Genomic DNA, 18,364 nt, shown 5'->3' with positions numbered 1-18,364 from the left:
AATTAATTAATGCTAAATAACAGGGGCAGAGCTACATACTGCGAAAGGGGGCAACGGCCCCCCTAATTTTAAGTTTTTACATGTAAATTATATGTAAATTTCAGTTTAGTCCCCCTCAAAAATTTATTTTAATATTATTTTATTGTGTAAATATTTTTAGCCCTCTCTAATGTTTCTTCTAACTCTGCTCTTGCTAAATAAGGTAAGTTCTGACTGTTTTTTTTTTTTTTTTTTGTCTAACTAGCATTACCCCTTCACTAATAACCAAAGATGCAAATGATAAGATCAGGGCTATATATATAAAACCACAAATTGAAATCTACATTCTTTAATTTCATATCGTAACAAATTAATAAGCATATACTAATTATGACACTACCAAAGTAATGCTTATAGAAATAAAAAAAGTCTTATAAGATGCAAATGAACTACTCACAATATATGCTTTTATAAATAATTTAGAATAATAATACGACAATACATTGCATTTGAACAAAGGCTTCTGGCATATCACGTAATTGTGCTAAGTTAGGGATAATACCTCGTATATATGCCTCCATTTCCTGTAGAGAATAGTAAATGACATTCAAGGTTAACCTAATCATCTTATATAAGAAACTGTTTAACATGCTCAAAGCTATTGTGGAGGAAAGCGAAATGGAAAAAATAGATCGCAAGCTTCTAAGAGACAATGCAATTAGTCTCTTATTAGCAGGAAGGGATACAATTAGTTCAGGTCTCAGTTGGTTTTTCTGGCTAGTTTCAACCCACCCTTTTGTCGAAGCCAAGATCCTTGAAGAAATCAGAGCAAACTTCATAACCAATGAAGAAAATTGGCTCATCACTTCAAGATTGGAAAATCTTAACAAGCTAGTTTACCTGCATGGAGCTTTGTGTGAAGCATTGAGACTTTTCCCTCCGGTTCCTTTCGAGCACAAATCTGCAGTTAAATCAGATATACTCCCCAGTGGGCATCGTGTTAATGCAAATACTATGGGGATTTACTCTTTATACTCAATGGGAAGAATGGAACAAATATGGGGAGAAGATTGCTTGGAGTTTAAGCCAGAAAGGTGGATTTCTGAAAAGGGAAGCATCATACACATACCATCTTACAAGTTCATAGCTTTCAATGCAGGCCCAAGAAGTTGTTTGGGTAAAAATATAACCTTTATTCAGATGAAGATCGTCGCCATTGCTTTGCTCTGCAATTTTCAGTTTGAGGTGGTGGAAGGGCATAATAATGTGTATCCATGTGTTTCTATTATTCTTCACATGAAACATGGCTTGAAGGTCAAGGTTACTAAAAGAGGTATTAATTAGATTTAGGGGAATCTACATGTTATGGATTCCATTATTGTACGGACATTATATTATCATCTTGTCATCTGTATAAGACAAATAATTGAAGAAGTAATAAGCGTATCATTTAGCTGATGTAGTTTTTCATCATGGATCTTCACAAAGTTTGTACTTATTGAATTTGAAAAACTAATTCAGGTGGAACAAACATTATTATGTAATTCAATTCAACTAGGTATTCTTTAAAAGTGGTACAATATTCAGCTTTTTATTACAATAATTTAAAAAAAATTAAAACAAACACATTTAAAAATTATGAATAAATTTATTGTCTTTTTAAAATTAAATACACATTTAAATACAATCTAAAAAAAATAAATTTTAAATTTTAAATTTTAAATTTCTGTTTGAGATTTAATATATTTAATTATTAATATATTATAATTTAAATACATATCTAAAAATCAAATTATTCAAAATTCAAAAATTTGATTTTAAAATTATAAAATAAACCTTAAACCATCAAATTATTAATTAAACCCGTACAAAACACTCAAAGAAGCAGAAAAGTCACGTTGCCAATGAGTTATACCTCAAATGGCATAGTCTCCCCATATTCAATTAAGAGGTTGTGGGTTCGAGTCTCATATCTTCAGTAAAAAAAGATTAAAAAAATAAAAAAGTAGAGAAGTCACGTTTGCCCCATGTCAAAACACTTGAAGCTGTCTTCCTCCTTCTTGGCGCTCACGCCGCCTTTCTTCTCCTCGTCGCCGTTCGTCCACGCCGAAAACTTACCTGAGGTTTGGATGGGTCTCTGACACCATTACTTTTTTTTATTATTCTGTATAAATTTTGATTTTTTTGAAATAAAAATCGAATAAAATGGCCTAAAGAGATTTTCATATATATTGCAATGTTAAATTATTTTTGCATGTGTAATTTCTGTATTTTGAAAGTGTTTTAAAAATATTTTCTATATAACTTTATAATTTTAGATGTGTTACAATTATTTTTTAATGTTTAAATTTAGATTTTAGATTTATGATTTTGGATGTATTTCAAAAATATTTTCTGTATAACTTCATAATTTTAGATGTGTTATAATTATTTTTTAATGTTTAAATTTAAATTTTAGATTTATGATTTTGGATGTGTTTTAAAAATATTTTCTGTATAACTTAATAATTTTAGATGTGTTACAATTATTTTTTAATATTTAAATTTAGATTTTAGATTTATGATTTTGGATGTGTTTCAAAAATATTTTCCGTATAACTTCATAATTTTAGATGTGTTACAATTATTTTTTAATGTTTAAATTTAAATTTTAGATTTATGATTTTGGATGTGTTTTAAAAATATTTTTTATATAACTTAATAATTTTAGATGTTTTACAATTGAAAAAAAACTACAATTAAAAATATTTTAGTTTGTGAATATAATTATATTCGACCATTTATCACTAAAAATTCGTAAAACAGATCCTCACCAATACAAAATGAGAGAGTGCTTCAGTTGGAAGGTGGTGATAGTCTTCACCAATGAAGACGAAACGGAGAATTCAGCTGTCAGCGTCCTTTTTGGTTTGGGATTCACTAATGCGTGTGAATGTTCCGTACAATAAGGAATTTAAAAAACTGTATCTGTTACGTGAAGTTACGAAAGTAAAGCAAAGTCATTGTAACCACCAATAAAGTGGGTAGGTTTTAAAATTTAAATTAAAATCTAATTATAGATATGTATGTACAAAATAGGAACATGTTACAATAAAAAATAATTAAATATTATTTAAATTTGATTAAAGGCTGATTAGTATTGTACAACTAGTATTTTTCTATGTAATTATCAATTGTTTGTTTAATATATTTGGTTTAACGTGCAGAGAGAAAAATAAAACAATTTGTCTAAAATAGAAATTATTAAGTCCACACAAATATAGACCTTGATCCATCACAACTAAGCCAAATTTTATAACAAGCCTCTAAACCAAATAAGAGAAAAGGAAGAAAAGTGGCCCAAAATCCCTTCTAGTCTATTTGGTAACCTACACTCATCACTAACAGAAACTTGATGCCTAAGCTCAAATTCAATTTAATTTATCTTGACTTTTACCGAAAGTCAAATTCTCTTTTTTCTCTTCTATTCGGTCACGTCATTCAATAAAAAAGAAAGAAGAAAATGGAAAGGACAGAAGTTATGATGTGTTGAAGAATAAAAAACTTGTTTCAAAATAAAAAAAAAAAGACTACAACTAAGAAGCTAATCACACTTCGATCAGAGCTCATAAAAAACATCTTTCCTCATTTGTACTACATACATCAAGAAACCAAGAAGAAATTCACAAAATCACAAGTATAAATCAAACAACCATGGAGAAATCAAAGTCAATTTTGGATAGCAGAAGATTCACGATTCAAATCAAAACTTGAAGACAAAGCAAAGTTCTACGATCAAGATTAAAGAAGCTTGAAGAAAAAGGATGAGAGAGAATGAGTAAGTTGCATGCAATAGATTCGGACTTCTCTCTCATCACCGACGAAGTCGCTGCAAGCTCAGAGGAAGAAGAAGAAGACAGGATGGACCTTGAACTAGCTTCAACCTTGAAAACTTCACTCTTCTATAATAAAGGTGAACGGCCAAGGATTGAAGGTAAGAGAGTAAGAACTAAGCACAGAGTTCGGTTCTCATAGCTTTCTAAGCTTGTTGAGTTCTTCTCCTTCATGGTTCTCATTTAGTAGTTTATTTTTTTCAGTTTTGTCTGTCTGAGTCTCATTGAAAAAGACAAACATAGTGAGATTTGTAAGAAAAAGTTAATAAGAGGTAAAATGCAGTAAGTTAAATTTGGAGAAAAAGCCTTAAGATGTCTCAGTTTTCTTTGTACATCTTTCTGTTTTGTTTTATGATCATGTGGAAATTTTCTTATAAGTTGGGTTAGCACTTGGCTGTTGAAAGCTAGATTGAGATCTAGTCAAATTCAAATTGGGTTAGAATCTGGATTTGTCCCATATATGATTGGGTAGATTTTAGGAAAAGATTGGTATATGTACCTTGTGAAAAAGATAGTAAAAAATTTCATCATAATTATAATGGAGACTAGATGTAGGTTATATTGCACTGAGTAGTTGAATTAGGATATTTCTGAGTGTCACTCTCTCTTCTTTGCTCTTTTACTATTTCTGTAATTCAGGAGACAAAAAGAAAAGTATCTCCTAACTCAACAGGAGCCAAAAACAAAAATATCTCCTGAATTCTCTTTATTAAAAACGAAAGTTAAACTCAGCAGAAAAGAAGACTAAGATTTAACTCCCCTTCTCTTAGTCACCGATAACAATTAGTATTTGATATTGATCATATGTAATACGAAAAATACAACTAAGTGCATCCTAAAATCAATCATAAAAATCATTCATCATTATATATAATACACACTAAAAATAAATTAAACTACACTTATATTTATATACAAATATATAAGAACAAATCTTAATAAATAATTTTAGTGTAACATATTTATAAAAAATGACTATATTATATAATTCACGTAACTGTCTACTTGTGTTGTAGTAACAATGCGAGAGACTTTAACTAGCTAATAGATTAAATAACAAAAAATATTTTAGAAGTAAAACATCAGTTTAAATAACTATCTGTTAGACATCACATTTTAACCAAAAGTTTTAAATTAATGAGTTTTATGATTTTTTTTATTATTTAATAATTCATTTTGAACTATTGTGAGACTTTATTTTTTATACTTGATATTTTAATATTCTATTGTGGTAAGTTTTTTTTTTATATATATATTTGGATAGATATATAACATTCTAAATTCATAGAATATTTAATCTATCTCATTTAAGGTATCAAGGGAATAAAATACTCTATAAATAACAAATCATCAAATCAATTACTAATAAATATTTGTATATATTTATATATACTTTTACACATTTTCAAAAGAATGTGGCAATAAGATCAAGATATATGTCAAAATTTATAAGCGTCACTACATGTGATATTATTGAGAAGTCGTCAATTATTTAATTAAATTGCGAAACAGAAGAGTTTAAGCTGTCATGCAACAATTTGGGATGTGCAGATCAGTTAATTTACCGATCCGTTATATGGGAATTCCATTAGGAACAAATTCGAAGAGGGTGGGAACATGGGATCCGATTATTAAAAAAGTGGAGGAGAGACTTAAGGATTGGAAGGAGAGGTACTTGACAAAAGCAAGAAAACTAGTGCTGATGATTAAATTGGTTCTCATCAATAATTTGTCGATGTATTGCTTGAACATGTTTAAAATTACAAAGGTAGTGGCGGCAAAGCTTATGGCATTGTGATCAAGGTTCTTTTGACTAAGTCAACCCGTGGGAGGGGAATACCAACTATGAGGTGATCTGTTGTACAAAGGCCGAAGAACTTAAGGGGTTTAGTAGTGGGAGATGTAACGCTAGAAAATATTGGTCATTTGTTTAAGTGGTGGTAGAGGTTTAATAAAGAAGAGTGTCCGTTAGGAAAGAAAGTAGTGTGTTTGTGTAATGACTTTGATGGAAGTAGTAGGCCTATTAAAAATTAATTAATAAGAAAGAATGGGGTGTATGACAGATATTGGTGGCTTGAAGCATAAGGAACCAGAGTTGTTTGAGTTATATAAAGAGGGTTTGTAGATTCAGGTTGGGGATGGGACGAAGGCTAAATTTTGGCACGATTTGTTGATGAAAGTGAAAAAACGAGAGAGATATCCAAGACTATATAGAGCAACTTCATATGGTAATTGTTCCATTTGTGACGGTGGTGTTTGGGATGGTTTCTTGTAGAGATGGAGTTAGGAGTGGAACCTAATATGTTTAATTTTATCAAAAAGTTATGATAGAGGTTAATTCCTCCTCGTGTGTTGAGTTTCTTGTGTAGTTTGTTATTTTGATAAAATTTCACACTAGAAAAAGCTAAGACTTGCTAGATTTGAAATTGTTTCTTTGGATGAATCAAAATGTGTACTGTATGGATTGGAATCAAAATCGGTGTACAAAACCTATGCAGTAGGGTGACCGCCATTATGTATGTAAGTCTATTTTGGTTTATGATTTGTAAGTGTCATTCATATAAGAATTTGTTATTATTACCAGTATCATCTAACATAAATTACATTTTATACTAATCTTATTTATTCTGTTGGTAATTAAATATAATTTCATTTAGATTATCATCATCATTTACTTCAACAACAACCTATGAAATAATCTAATCTAGTGAGATAAATATGATGAAAATGCTTAAAATAAAAAAAAATATCCAACTAACATCTTCGTTTTTGAAACCTGCCACATGAACAAGAACAACAATGAATCTAGCTAAATGGATGCATGCTTTAGGGTGTTAGTGATGATAAATTGCTACCACCTTTAGGGTTTTAGTGAGTTAAATATGTCTCTTACTATATTGTTGCAGGCTTCTACAATTTAGTTGTTTGGCCTTTTATGCTAAATGATGGTGTATGTCTTTAATTAGTAGGCTAATACAGTAATACCCAATAATCTGTATGTACTGCATAGCTCGCGGTTTAGTATAGTGTAATCCCTTAAAACATCAGAATGTAAAAAATGTTGTAGGTAACAACTATATATGCAGTCATTTACATAAATAAAAAAAAGGATAAATTTATAATAAAAATTCTTTTGGAATAATCTAAAAAAGTTTGTTTTCCAATTATTTTATATACATACAAATTTCTAAATTTCACTATTTTATTTAATAATTTTCATTAATATACACAAATAAAATTTATTATGTGAGTTGTGAGAGGCGAGTTTCAACTACTTGATTTTAAGTATTTTCTTTTACAGCATTAATGCCTATAATAATGAAGTAGGCAAAAGTTAGAATGTGTCAGTGTCACTATCTTATTGCAATTCCACATGTGTTGGAATAACATTTGGATATTAGTTAAATTAGAATTTATATTTAAATTTAAATTAGATAATTATTTTTGTGATTTTATTTTTATTTGTTTGACATCTATAAATAAGTAGTACTTTTTATTATATGCCACACACACTAAATACATAGTAAATACATAAATCCTTTTTTCTAACATGGCATATGTTATTTAAAACTATTTTGTAGATAATAAAAAATAATTTAAAATAGTTTAAAATTATTTTATTTTATATATCTTTTAATTATTATCAAAATAATTGAATAATAATAATAATAAGAGTAATAAATAAATAATTGAAAATATTATATATATAAAATTATAGATAATATTAAATTAAATAATATAACTTTAAATTATTATTGGGCATGTTCGTTATTAACTTACTATTATTAGTTCTAGACTTCTAGCATTATACAACTTTCTAATTGCTAGGTAGTATTAGGTGGTTTTTCACCTACACAATTTTTTATGCCATAATCATAATTAAGATATAAATATATATTATATTAATTATATTAAGTTATGTGTAATATGAATTATTATTTTTATATAAAAATATTTTTATATAAATAATTACCTTATTATTAATAATATTCAAGATATACGGGCGCTAAAAGTTATTCGTTATTAAAAGTGAACTTTAGAGGGTACTACTAATATACCAAATAGACTAATTATTGCTTATTGAACAGCTTCAATATAATACCTTATATGTTTGTATAAATTTATGAAAAAGTGATATTATCAAAATAAGAACAATAATATCCACTTTCTATTCATATATCTAATAAAAAAATATTATGTATATATTTTTTAAATAAGTTTAGTCTTTAAATTTTTTGTCTAAAATTAACATCATTTTTAATTTCTTTTTCAAAATTGTCTCTAATTTTATAATAAATTTTTAAAATGATCTTTCTATTAAGAAACATAATTTTTTAACAAACTTATTCCAATAAAAATAATAAGAGAAAATGACATTATCTTCTATTGTGTTAAAATAATAAAATACTAAATAATAAGAGTCACACTTTCATCTTCTATATTTTTAAAATATACACTCTCTTTACATACATACAAGAATTAATATAACATACACCTTAATCCATTTGACTAAAATATGGTTCAATTTAATAATTATAATCATATATAGACAAATAAGTAATAATTATTTGATAATTTAAAAAAAAAATACTAGCATAAAATATATATTTTTATTAATTATGGTAGTAAATTTCATTTATTTTTTAATATTTAACTTATTAAAAATATATTATTATCATAGAAAAATAATAATATAAAAATATAAAAGTATTAAAATGTAATATATTTTATTTATTTTTAGTATTTTAACATTAATAATCAAATATATTGAAAATTTTAAATTAAGCATTTTTATAACAAGTTAAAATATTGTATATTATGAAATAGTAGTAATAAATATATATATTAAAGTGATAAATAATTTTATTTTAAAAATGTTATTCGTACACCAAAATCAACTACTAAAACCAGTTACCAATGTATTTATATATAAATATATATGTGATTTAATTTATTTTTAATGTGTATTTGTATTCCAACATGTATTTTATACTGAGAGCTGATTTTAATGTATATGTAGCATAGTCATATTTTATTCAAGGCAATTCACACATTTAAAAAAATAATAGTAAACATATATATTTCAAATATGTATCCATATTATAATTTTTCATTTTTCCAAGGGCAATTGACATATTTGGAAAATACATGCTTATTATTTTTATCTTTTTATAATATAAATTATTGATCTCATTAAATAGAGTAAATTAAATAAAAAATTAATAATAATAATAATAATAATAATAATAATAATAATAATAATAATAATAATAATAAATAATAACGTACTAAAAAGAGTATTACAAAAAAGAATACTAGAAAAAAATTAAACATACTTAAAAAAATAACATATTTGATGATATATATATGTGTGTGTGTGTGTAACTAAAATTTATATATTTTTAATAGAAATAATAGTGTGTTCATATACTAATTTTGTATAGCTAGCGTTTATATGTTTTATTAGAGTTTTATAATTTAATTTAATACTCATTTATGTTAATATCTTAAACTATTAGTTTATTTGTATATTATTTTCAATTTTTTACTTACAACATATTTTGTCATTTTCTATATGTTATTTTTATTATTTTAAATAATCAGTCTCTAATAATTATAAAAAAAATGACAAATTATAAAAGTAACATATTTTTATCACGTAGGTACGGTAGTTTACATAAAAATGTGTAAAACCTACAGGATATGGCGATTTATATAAATTAGAATTAGAACCAAGATATAAATTCTTTTAGAATATTGTAATTGTATAAATATGCTTTCTAATTATTTTTAATGTGTAAATTATCCTTTTATTTATTTAAAATATTTGACCATTAATCATAAAATATGTAAAAATTTCAAATTAAATATTTTTGTAACAAGTTAAAATATTAAAATATATAAAATCTATTATAATAATGTATTTTATATTATTATTACTATTATATATAATTACAATAATTATTGAAAAGTATTTTAGTCGATTTTATTAAAGTATATGTTAGTTAATTTATATAGAAGATGAGTGTGTATATTTTAAAAATAAAAAATATTATGTATATAACAAAAAAAATTATAAAAATATATATTAATTTATTTATTTTTAATATATAATTAATTAATATATTTTTTATACTAATAATTAATGATCATACCCAACCTCCAACAACCCACTCCCTCAAAGTGACCGTACGCGTCAACCCCCAACTCCCAACCGTGGAATCCTACTCTTGGAGCTTTTGGAGAAACTTTAACAGCATCAAGGCCAGATTTACTCAGAGTCCGATCATGATATGCATGAAACCATCTTTGCATTTTGAACATGCTAGCATAACAAACTATCACATATTTACATATAAATAATAATACTCTAAAATTAAGTTAATTATCCAACTAAATATAACTAAATTAGTATAACTTAATTGATATTCATGCGCCATTAAAGAAGCCACTACTGGCAGATCTTTTCATAGACCATGAAGGCTATGGCCCCTCTAAAAATTTCATTATACAAATAATTATATATCATAGCCTATCACTAGTTTTTTTTTTTTTTTGTCAGTGACTATCACTAGTTTAGTTAGCTCAAGTTTTTTTAACTAATTTAGAAACACTATTTTCGACTCATAAGTCATATCTCTCTATTCACTCGATATATTTTATCATATTTTACTAATGATAACTAATCTATTTTATTACATATTTTATTAATTGGTTTTTGAAAATTATACACTAATAGATTTTTGAAAATTATAATAATTTTGTAGAATACAACAAGACTTGCCATCATCATAATCATTAGAATAATTGATTTGTTTTTAACTATTATTTTGTGTTTTATTAGTTTTTCAATTTAACTTTTTAGATAAAAAATATTAAAATATTCAATAAATATTAGTTTTATTGTATTTATATAAATTGATAAAAAATTTGTAAGTCACAATTTATATAATTTAAATCTTTCAAATTAAATTTTATACAATTATATTTTCTTATATCATCTTTAAGAAATTAAATAATTTTTTATCTAATTTAATTTAATATTATTTTACTGGTTTCTTTAATTGAATTTTTCTTTTGTAAGAAAAATATTCAATAAGTATTATATCAATTTTTATCATTATAATTATAATTTATTTTACATATGTTACCGTTTATATATTTAAAGAATTGCATCTAATGAGTTTGATCTTAATTTTTTAGAATTAGACAATAAAAATAATGAAAATACTAAAAATTTAGTTCTAATTCAATTAATAAATATTTTAAGTTACTCAAAACTCAAAAAATACTACTCTAAAATATTTTATAAAATTTATTTATAAAATTATTTATTTATTATCAAACTTTAAAAATAATGATATTTATAAATTTTGTTTCTATATAAATGTTATTATGTATTTCTTATATGAAAATTTTTTGCCCCCTCAGAATTTTTAAGCTCCATCACTGCACGCCACTATATTATAACTGTCTTTTGATCGACGACTTCTTTCTTCTTCTTCTTTCCACCTTAATTGTTTGTTTCGTCTCCTCCTTTTTCTCCACTTTTCTCATATTTTTCTTTTATTATTGTCGTTGTCACCAGTCACCACCACCACGCCACCACCTCCATCTCCTCTTCCTCCTCTTTCAATTCTTTTCTCATTTGTTTCTTCAATCTCCTCATTCATTTTCCTCCTCCTCCATCATCATTATTATCATCATCGTTTTTATTATTGTTATTGTTATTATCATCATCGTCTTATATATATAACAATTCAAATCCAGAATGCACCGAAATTTCTTAATGACGACGACATACAAACAAACTCAGTTCAAAACAAGTTCAGATAAAAATGTACCAAAATTAAATCCAAAATGCACTAAAATTACTAAATGATAACTCAACTTCTCATCCTTTTTTTTCATTATCATCATCATCATCATCTTCTTTTCATCCTCCTCTTTTTTTTCATCTTTCTCCTTTATTATTGTCGTCACCACCACCACCTCCTCCTCCTCCTCCTCCTCCTCCTCCTCCTCCTCCTTTCATTTGAATTTCTTCCATCTCCTCCTTCCTTTTTCTTCTCTTCCTCCTCCTCCTCCGTCATCATTATTATCATTATCGTTATCGTTATTGTCATTATCGTTGTCTTCTTTTTATATGTATAACAGTTCAAATCCAGAATGCACCGAAATTCCTTAATGATGATGACAAACAAACGAACTCAGTTTAAAACAAGTTAAGACCAGAATGTACCAAAATTCAAATTCAGAATGCACTGAACTCAAAACTCCTTCTCCTCATTCTTCTTCATTATTATCATCATCTTCTTATTTTCTTGCTCATCATCTTTTTTTTATTTTACCTTCTTATTATTCTTTTGATTTTACTCTATTAACAAGAATAAAAACAAAAAAATCAAACAAAGAAGAAGAAAAAATACAAAATGATGTCAAAACACTATGAAGAGGAGGAGAAAAAGAAAAAAAAAACGCAGCAGCAATAAAAGACGATAAAAAAATACGCGAAGAAAAAGAAAGAACACAAAAAAGAAGGAAGAGAAACACATAGCAACAACAATAAGAATAAAATACAATGAGAAGAAAACACACGAAAAAGAAGAAGGAACGCAAAAAAAAAAAAAAAAGAAACACAAAGAGGAAGAAGGAGACAGAAGAAGAAGAGAAGAACACGAGAACATTTCTGTTGTTGGAACGTGTATTTATATTCTCACCAATAAAATTAATTTTTATTAAACTTAAACTAACTTAATTAAACTTAATTACTAAAAACTTGGATATATAATATGACTGTTTTTTTTTCATATATCAATACATTATTGTACGTGGGTACTTAAAAGTGTAAGTGGAACATGAAAATGCAAAACAAAGAAAACCCACCATTTCTTCTTTCTAGAATCAATCCTATGTTTTGTCATTTCGATGCAAATTCTTGGATGGGAATGTTCCTGTTGATACCTTTAAGCTAATAACATCATTTTAGCAAATTAGTTAGGTTAGCTATGCTGAGTTAACTTTACTATATAACAGTAATCTTCCACTCCTGATTTGTAAGGTTCACCACTTAAATTTGTGTACCAAACCTTTTCTTTAATCTAAATCTCTTCTTTTTCTTTGAACTCGAGTCACAAGTTTCCCGAGTTTGAACATGGTGGGTGAGCGTCTTGTGACTCCGTTCGTGTTCCTTCATCTTCTTGACCCTAAATTCTTTCTTCTCTTTTCTTAAACAACCATGGCACACCATTAAGAGCCTCCAATTGTGGTGAATTCAGGGTCCAACAATAAAAATCCGAATTCAAATTTTTCAGTTTCTGATCTTCAAAACCTAGCTCGTTTATTATCTCAGATATCCAACCTTCAATCACATATGCCAAGAACTCAAGTCAATTCCATCTCTGACCCATCAATCCCTTATGTCTTGCATCATGGAGAAAATCCTGGCATCTCCATCATTAACGTTGTGTTAACCACTCATAATTACAACTCATGATCAAGAGTCATGACATTGGCGCTGAAAGGAAAGAACAAGCTCTGTTTTGTGGAAGTCTCCCGAAACCTCAAGAAAATGACCCCAATTTCATGGCTTGGGAGGAGTGCAATACCCATGTAGTGTCTTGGCTAACTTCCTGGATCAGTGAAGAAATTCTTCATAGTGTAATATAGAATGACAATGTTGCTGATATTTGGCGTGATCTCCAACATCGATACTATTAGGGGGACGTGTTTAGAATAGCTGAACTTGAGGAAGAGTTGTTCTCCATCAAACAAGTTGAGTTGAGCATTACTTCATACTTCACTAAATTGAAAGCTGTATGGCAAAAATTAGACATCTTTCGGCCAATTCCTCATTGTAATTGTGGAGAATCTTGTACTTGTGGACTCAGTGTTTTAGAAATTATAGAAAAGACAGCTACTTAGTTCGATTTTTAAGGGGTCTCAATGAACAATATGCTGTAGCGAAATCACAAATCATGTTAATGAACCCACTCCCAACAATTAATGATGCATTTGCACTCTTGACCCAGCAAGAACGACAATTAACCACCCTTGACATTCTTGAATCAAAAACAATTCTAGCTGCTCAATCCAGTTTTGACACCTCTCTTGGATTTCAGCATCTGGCTACTCGAGGACGAGGTAGAGGGGTTAGAGGAAAAGGTGGCCGATTTGGAAGGCCACCATCCAAAACTTGCTCCTACTGTCACAAGACTTGTCATCTTGTAGACACCTGCTACAAAAAGCATGGTTTACCACCCCATCTCAAGCAACAACAAAAGCACAACACATTAACAATGAATGTGATGATCACTGTAGAACCTAATGAAACTAGAGGTCAAATCCTTGTTCCACAATAAGAAGGTAGAAGTGCTGAGCTCTCTTTCACTCAAGATAAAAAACAAGCACTCATAGCTTTACTGCAACAATCTCCTTCTCAGTCTCTTGGTGCCACAATTAATTCTTCAGAGTCAGGTATTCTTACTCACACCCTACACATGAGCACACACATATCACACCTCTTGTCATTGAAATCATTTTATTCCAACTCTTGGATACTTGATTCAGGAGCCACTGATCATGTATGTCACACACTTACTAATTTTATCAACTACACTCATATAAAACCAATTTTGGTCAAATTACCTAATGGTTCTCATACTATCACTTCTATTTCCAAAACCATTCTTTTTTCAAATGATCTTTATCTTACAAACGTTTTATACATTACTAATTTCAATTTCAATCTTATTTCAATTTCTCAAATAACTAAAAACTTACACTGCAAAGCTTCTTTCACTGACAAGAGCTGTGAGATACAGGATTTGAATACATGGAGGACGATTGGCACAGCTGAGGAAAATGGAGGATTATACTCTTTGACTATTCAACCCAACACTAAACTGGTTCAAAATTCTGCCTCATCTCTCATTCAACAATCACAAATTCCACATACTACACATGATGGAGCATGCCGCAATGACACTTCTCTTTCCAATAGCACAATAAGTTACACTAGCAATATTAATAATCTGTGGTACCTTAGACTAGGTCATATACCAAAAGATACATTACAATTGATGCATGACATTTATCCATTTGTAGATGGTAAAGAATTTAAACAACCATGTGATGTTTGCCATTTCTCTAAACAAAAGAGACTGCCCTTTCCTGTTAGTTCTACTACATCTAATGAATTTTTTGACTTAGTGCACTTTGATATATGGGGACCAATTTCTATTCCTTCAAACAACGATTTCAAATATTTTTTTACAATAGTTGAAGATAAGAGTAGATATACATGGGTATACTTCCTCAAACTGAAATATGAAGTTTTAAATTTGGTTAAAAATTTTATTTTCTTGATAGAAACTCAATTCGGCAAAACAATAAAGGCCATTTGATCCGACAATGGTCCAGAATTTAATCTCACCTCTTTTTACCAATCTAAAGGTATCATTCATCAAACTTCATGTGTGGAAACTCCACAACAAAATGGCGTTATGGAAAGGAAGCACCAGCACATTCTTAACATTACTAGAGGTCTTATTTTTCAATCAAACCTTCACGAATGTCTTTGGCCTCATGCAATAAATCATGTTGTGCACTTGATGAATAGAATACCTAGCATTAAGCTAAAGAAGAACTCACCATTTAGCATTTTATATGGAAGGGTACCTGACATTAGCTCCTTAAAAGTGTTTGGCTGCGTTGCTTTTGCTTGTACATTGATAGCAAATAGGAAGAAGCTTGACAGTAGGGCCAGGAAATGTCTATTCCTCAGATTCAAATCAAACGCTAAAGGATACATTTTGATGGATTTAACAAATAAAAAGGTTTTCATTTCAAGGAACGTTGTGTTTTATGAGTCTAATTTTCCTCTTATCACAAAGAGCACTAACACTCAAATTGAGAACCCAAGACTTTTGAAGTCATCTTTAACCGTTTTTAACGAGATAGATCCTTTTACTATTACATCTCATGCATCACATATATATCATACACTAGACAATCTCACTCATAATCACGCACCACCACATATATAGTTCATCATCTCATGATCAAACATTAGCATCTAATACACAGTCCAATCACACACCCACACCAAATTCCTCAAATTCACTAAATCAACAAACTTTTGATCATGCATCATCATCTCCTCCTTCACAAACACCATTACCTCACACAAATACACATACAATCACAATTGAATGAGAGACTATGCAGAACAAGAAAGCCACCAAATTACTTAAAGGACTATCATTGCATGCAAACTTCATCTTCTAAAGCTACTACCAATAGTCCTTGCAGGTATCCAATTTCTGCTCACTTATCATATGATGCACTCTCACTATCTCAGAGACATTTTTCCCTCACCATATCATCTAACACTGAACCCAAGTCTTTTAAAGAAGCTGTGAAGGAAGATTGTTGGAAGAAAGCTATCAGTGATGAACTTTTGGCTCTTGAAAGCAATAGAACTTGGTCTCTCACAACTCTCCCTATTGGGAAAAAGGCAATAGGTTGCAAATGAATTTGGATCCTCTAAATTTTAAATTTTTACTTTAGAGGGTAAAGTGTGATCTTCTATTATTGAATGATTTCTCTCTCATATTTACTTTTATTCCCACTTATGAAATAAATGGTGAGAGATCACACTTTAATCTCTAAAGTGAAATTCAAAATTTAGAGAATTCAAATCCGTTGCAAATGGATCTTCAAAACAAAGTACAAGTATGATGGGACCATTGAAAGACATAAAGCAAGACTTGTTGCAAAAGGATTTACTCAAACCGCGGGTTTGACTACTTCGAGACATTCAGTCCGGTGGTTAAAATGACAACATTCAGACTCATCTTGGCTCTTGCAGCAGTAAAAGGCTGGCACCTCCACCAATTGGATGTCAATACAACATTTTTACATGGCGATTTACCCGAAGAAGTCTATATGAAAGCACCACCAGGACTACAAGTCCCTTCCAATACTGTTTGCAAACTTGAAAGGTCTCTTTATGGACTCAAACAAGCGAGCAGGCAGTGGAATTCGAAGCTCAGCTCTGTCTTCACAGCAGCGGGTTATGTGCAGTCTAGGCATGACTATTCATTGTTTACTAAACAAACTAGCAACAAATTTACAGCAGTTTTAGTGTACGTTGATGATTTCGTCATGGTTGGGGATGACATGCAAGAGATTAACAACCTGAAGACACTTCTTGACAAGAAATTCACCATCAAGGACCTTGGTCAACTCAAGTTCTTTCTTGGCATGGAAATTGCTCGAAATGGTAAGAGAATTGCTCTCTATCAATGGAAATATACCCTTGATCTCCTCAAGGATTTTGGTATGTTAACATCCAAATTCCACTCCCATGTGTTACACTTCTCAACTTACAAAGACTTCAGGCACTAGACTCGAAGATACAACCAAGTATAGGCAACTCATTGGGTGCCTCATCTACCTTACTAACACATGTCCGAACATCTCTTTCGCGGTTGGCAAACTTAGTCAATATCTAGATTGTCCTACTAATGATCATTATAGAGCTGGCATGCATCTTCTTCGCTATCTCAAAGCCTCTCCAGCAGCTGGTCTTTTCTTCAGTAGCGACTCTGACCTCTCTTTATCTGGCTACACAGATTCTGACTGGGCAACCTGTGCCGATACACGTCGTTCTATCTCTGGACAATGCTTCTTTCTTGGCACTTCCCTCATCTCTTGGAAGAGCAAGAAACAAGCCACGGTGGCTCGCTCTTCATCCCAAGCTGAATACAGGGCAATGGCCCTTGGTTCCATCGAAGGACAATGGCTTCTTTATCTCTTCAAGGACCTCAATGTCGATCATCCAAAGCCTTTCACAATGTACTGCGACAATCAATCCGCACTCTATATCGCTGCCAATCCCATCTTTCATGAGCGAACCAAACATATAGAAGTGGTTTGCCATATCACAAGGGAAAAGGTTCAAGTTGGGATACTCAAGCTACTGCCAATCTCTTCAGCTCACCAAACAACTGATGTATTCACCAAAGCTTTGCCTCTTGGACTCTTCAAGCAGATGTATTCCAAGCTTGGATTAGTGAATTTTCACTATCCAGCTTGAGGGGGGATGTTGATACCCTTAAGCTAATAACATTATTTTAGCAAATTAGTTAGGTTGGCTATGCTTTAAGTTAGCTGTAACTACCTGTAACATTATTTTAGCAAATTAGTTAGGTTAGCTATGCTGAGTTAACTTTACTATATAACAGCAACCTCCCACTCCTGATTTGTGAGGTTCACCACTTAAATTTGTGTACCAAACCTTTTCTTTAATCTGAATCTCTTCTTTTTTTTTTTTCTGAACTCGAGTCACAAGTTTCCCAAATTTGAACAGTCCCACACCTCATTACGAAACCATAAAATTTGAGACTTCAAAATACAAGCTAAGAAAGCTTGAAAACTGCACAAAGCAGTAAACCCCACCGTTTCTTACATTCTAGAATCAGTACATTTTTTTTTAAATACTAAATATA

General features: G+C 29.4%; 1 pseudogene; it reads left to right on the top strand.

Moving 5' to 3' along the window:
- Positions 1-579: 579 nt before the first annotated feature.
- On the top strand, positions 580-16,386 carry LOC107632238 (alkane hydroxylase MAH1 pseudogene; annotated as a pseudogene).
- The last annotated feature ends 1,978 nt before the right edge of the window (positions 16,387-18,364 follow it).

Source organism: Arachis ipaensis, chromosome B3 (assembly GCF_059453495.1).
Source record: "Arachis ipaensis isolate K30076 ecotype BB chromosome B3, ASM5945349v1, whole genome shotgun sequence".
NCBI lineage: Eukaryota > Viridiplantae > Streptophyta > Magnoliopsida > Fabales > Fabaceae > Arachis > Arachis ipaensis.
This window is presented reverse-complemented; position numbering and strand designations above follow the sequence as displayed.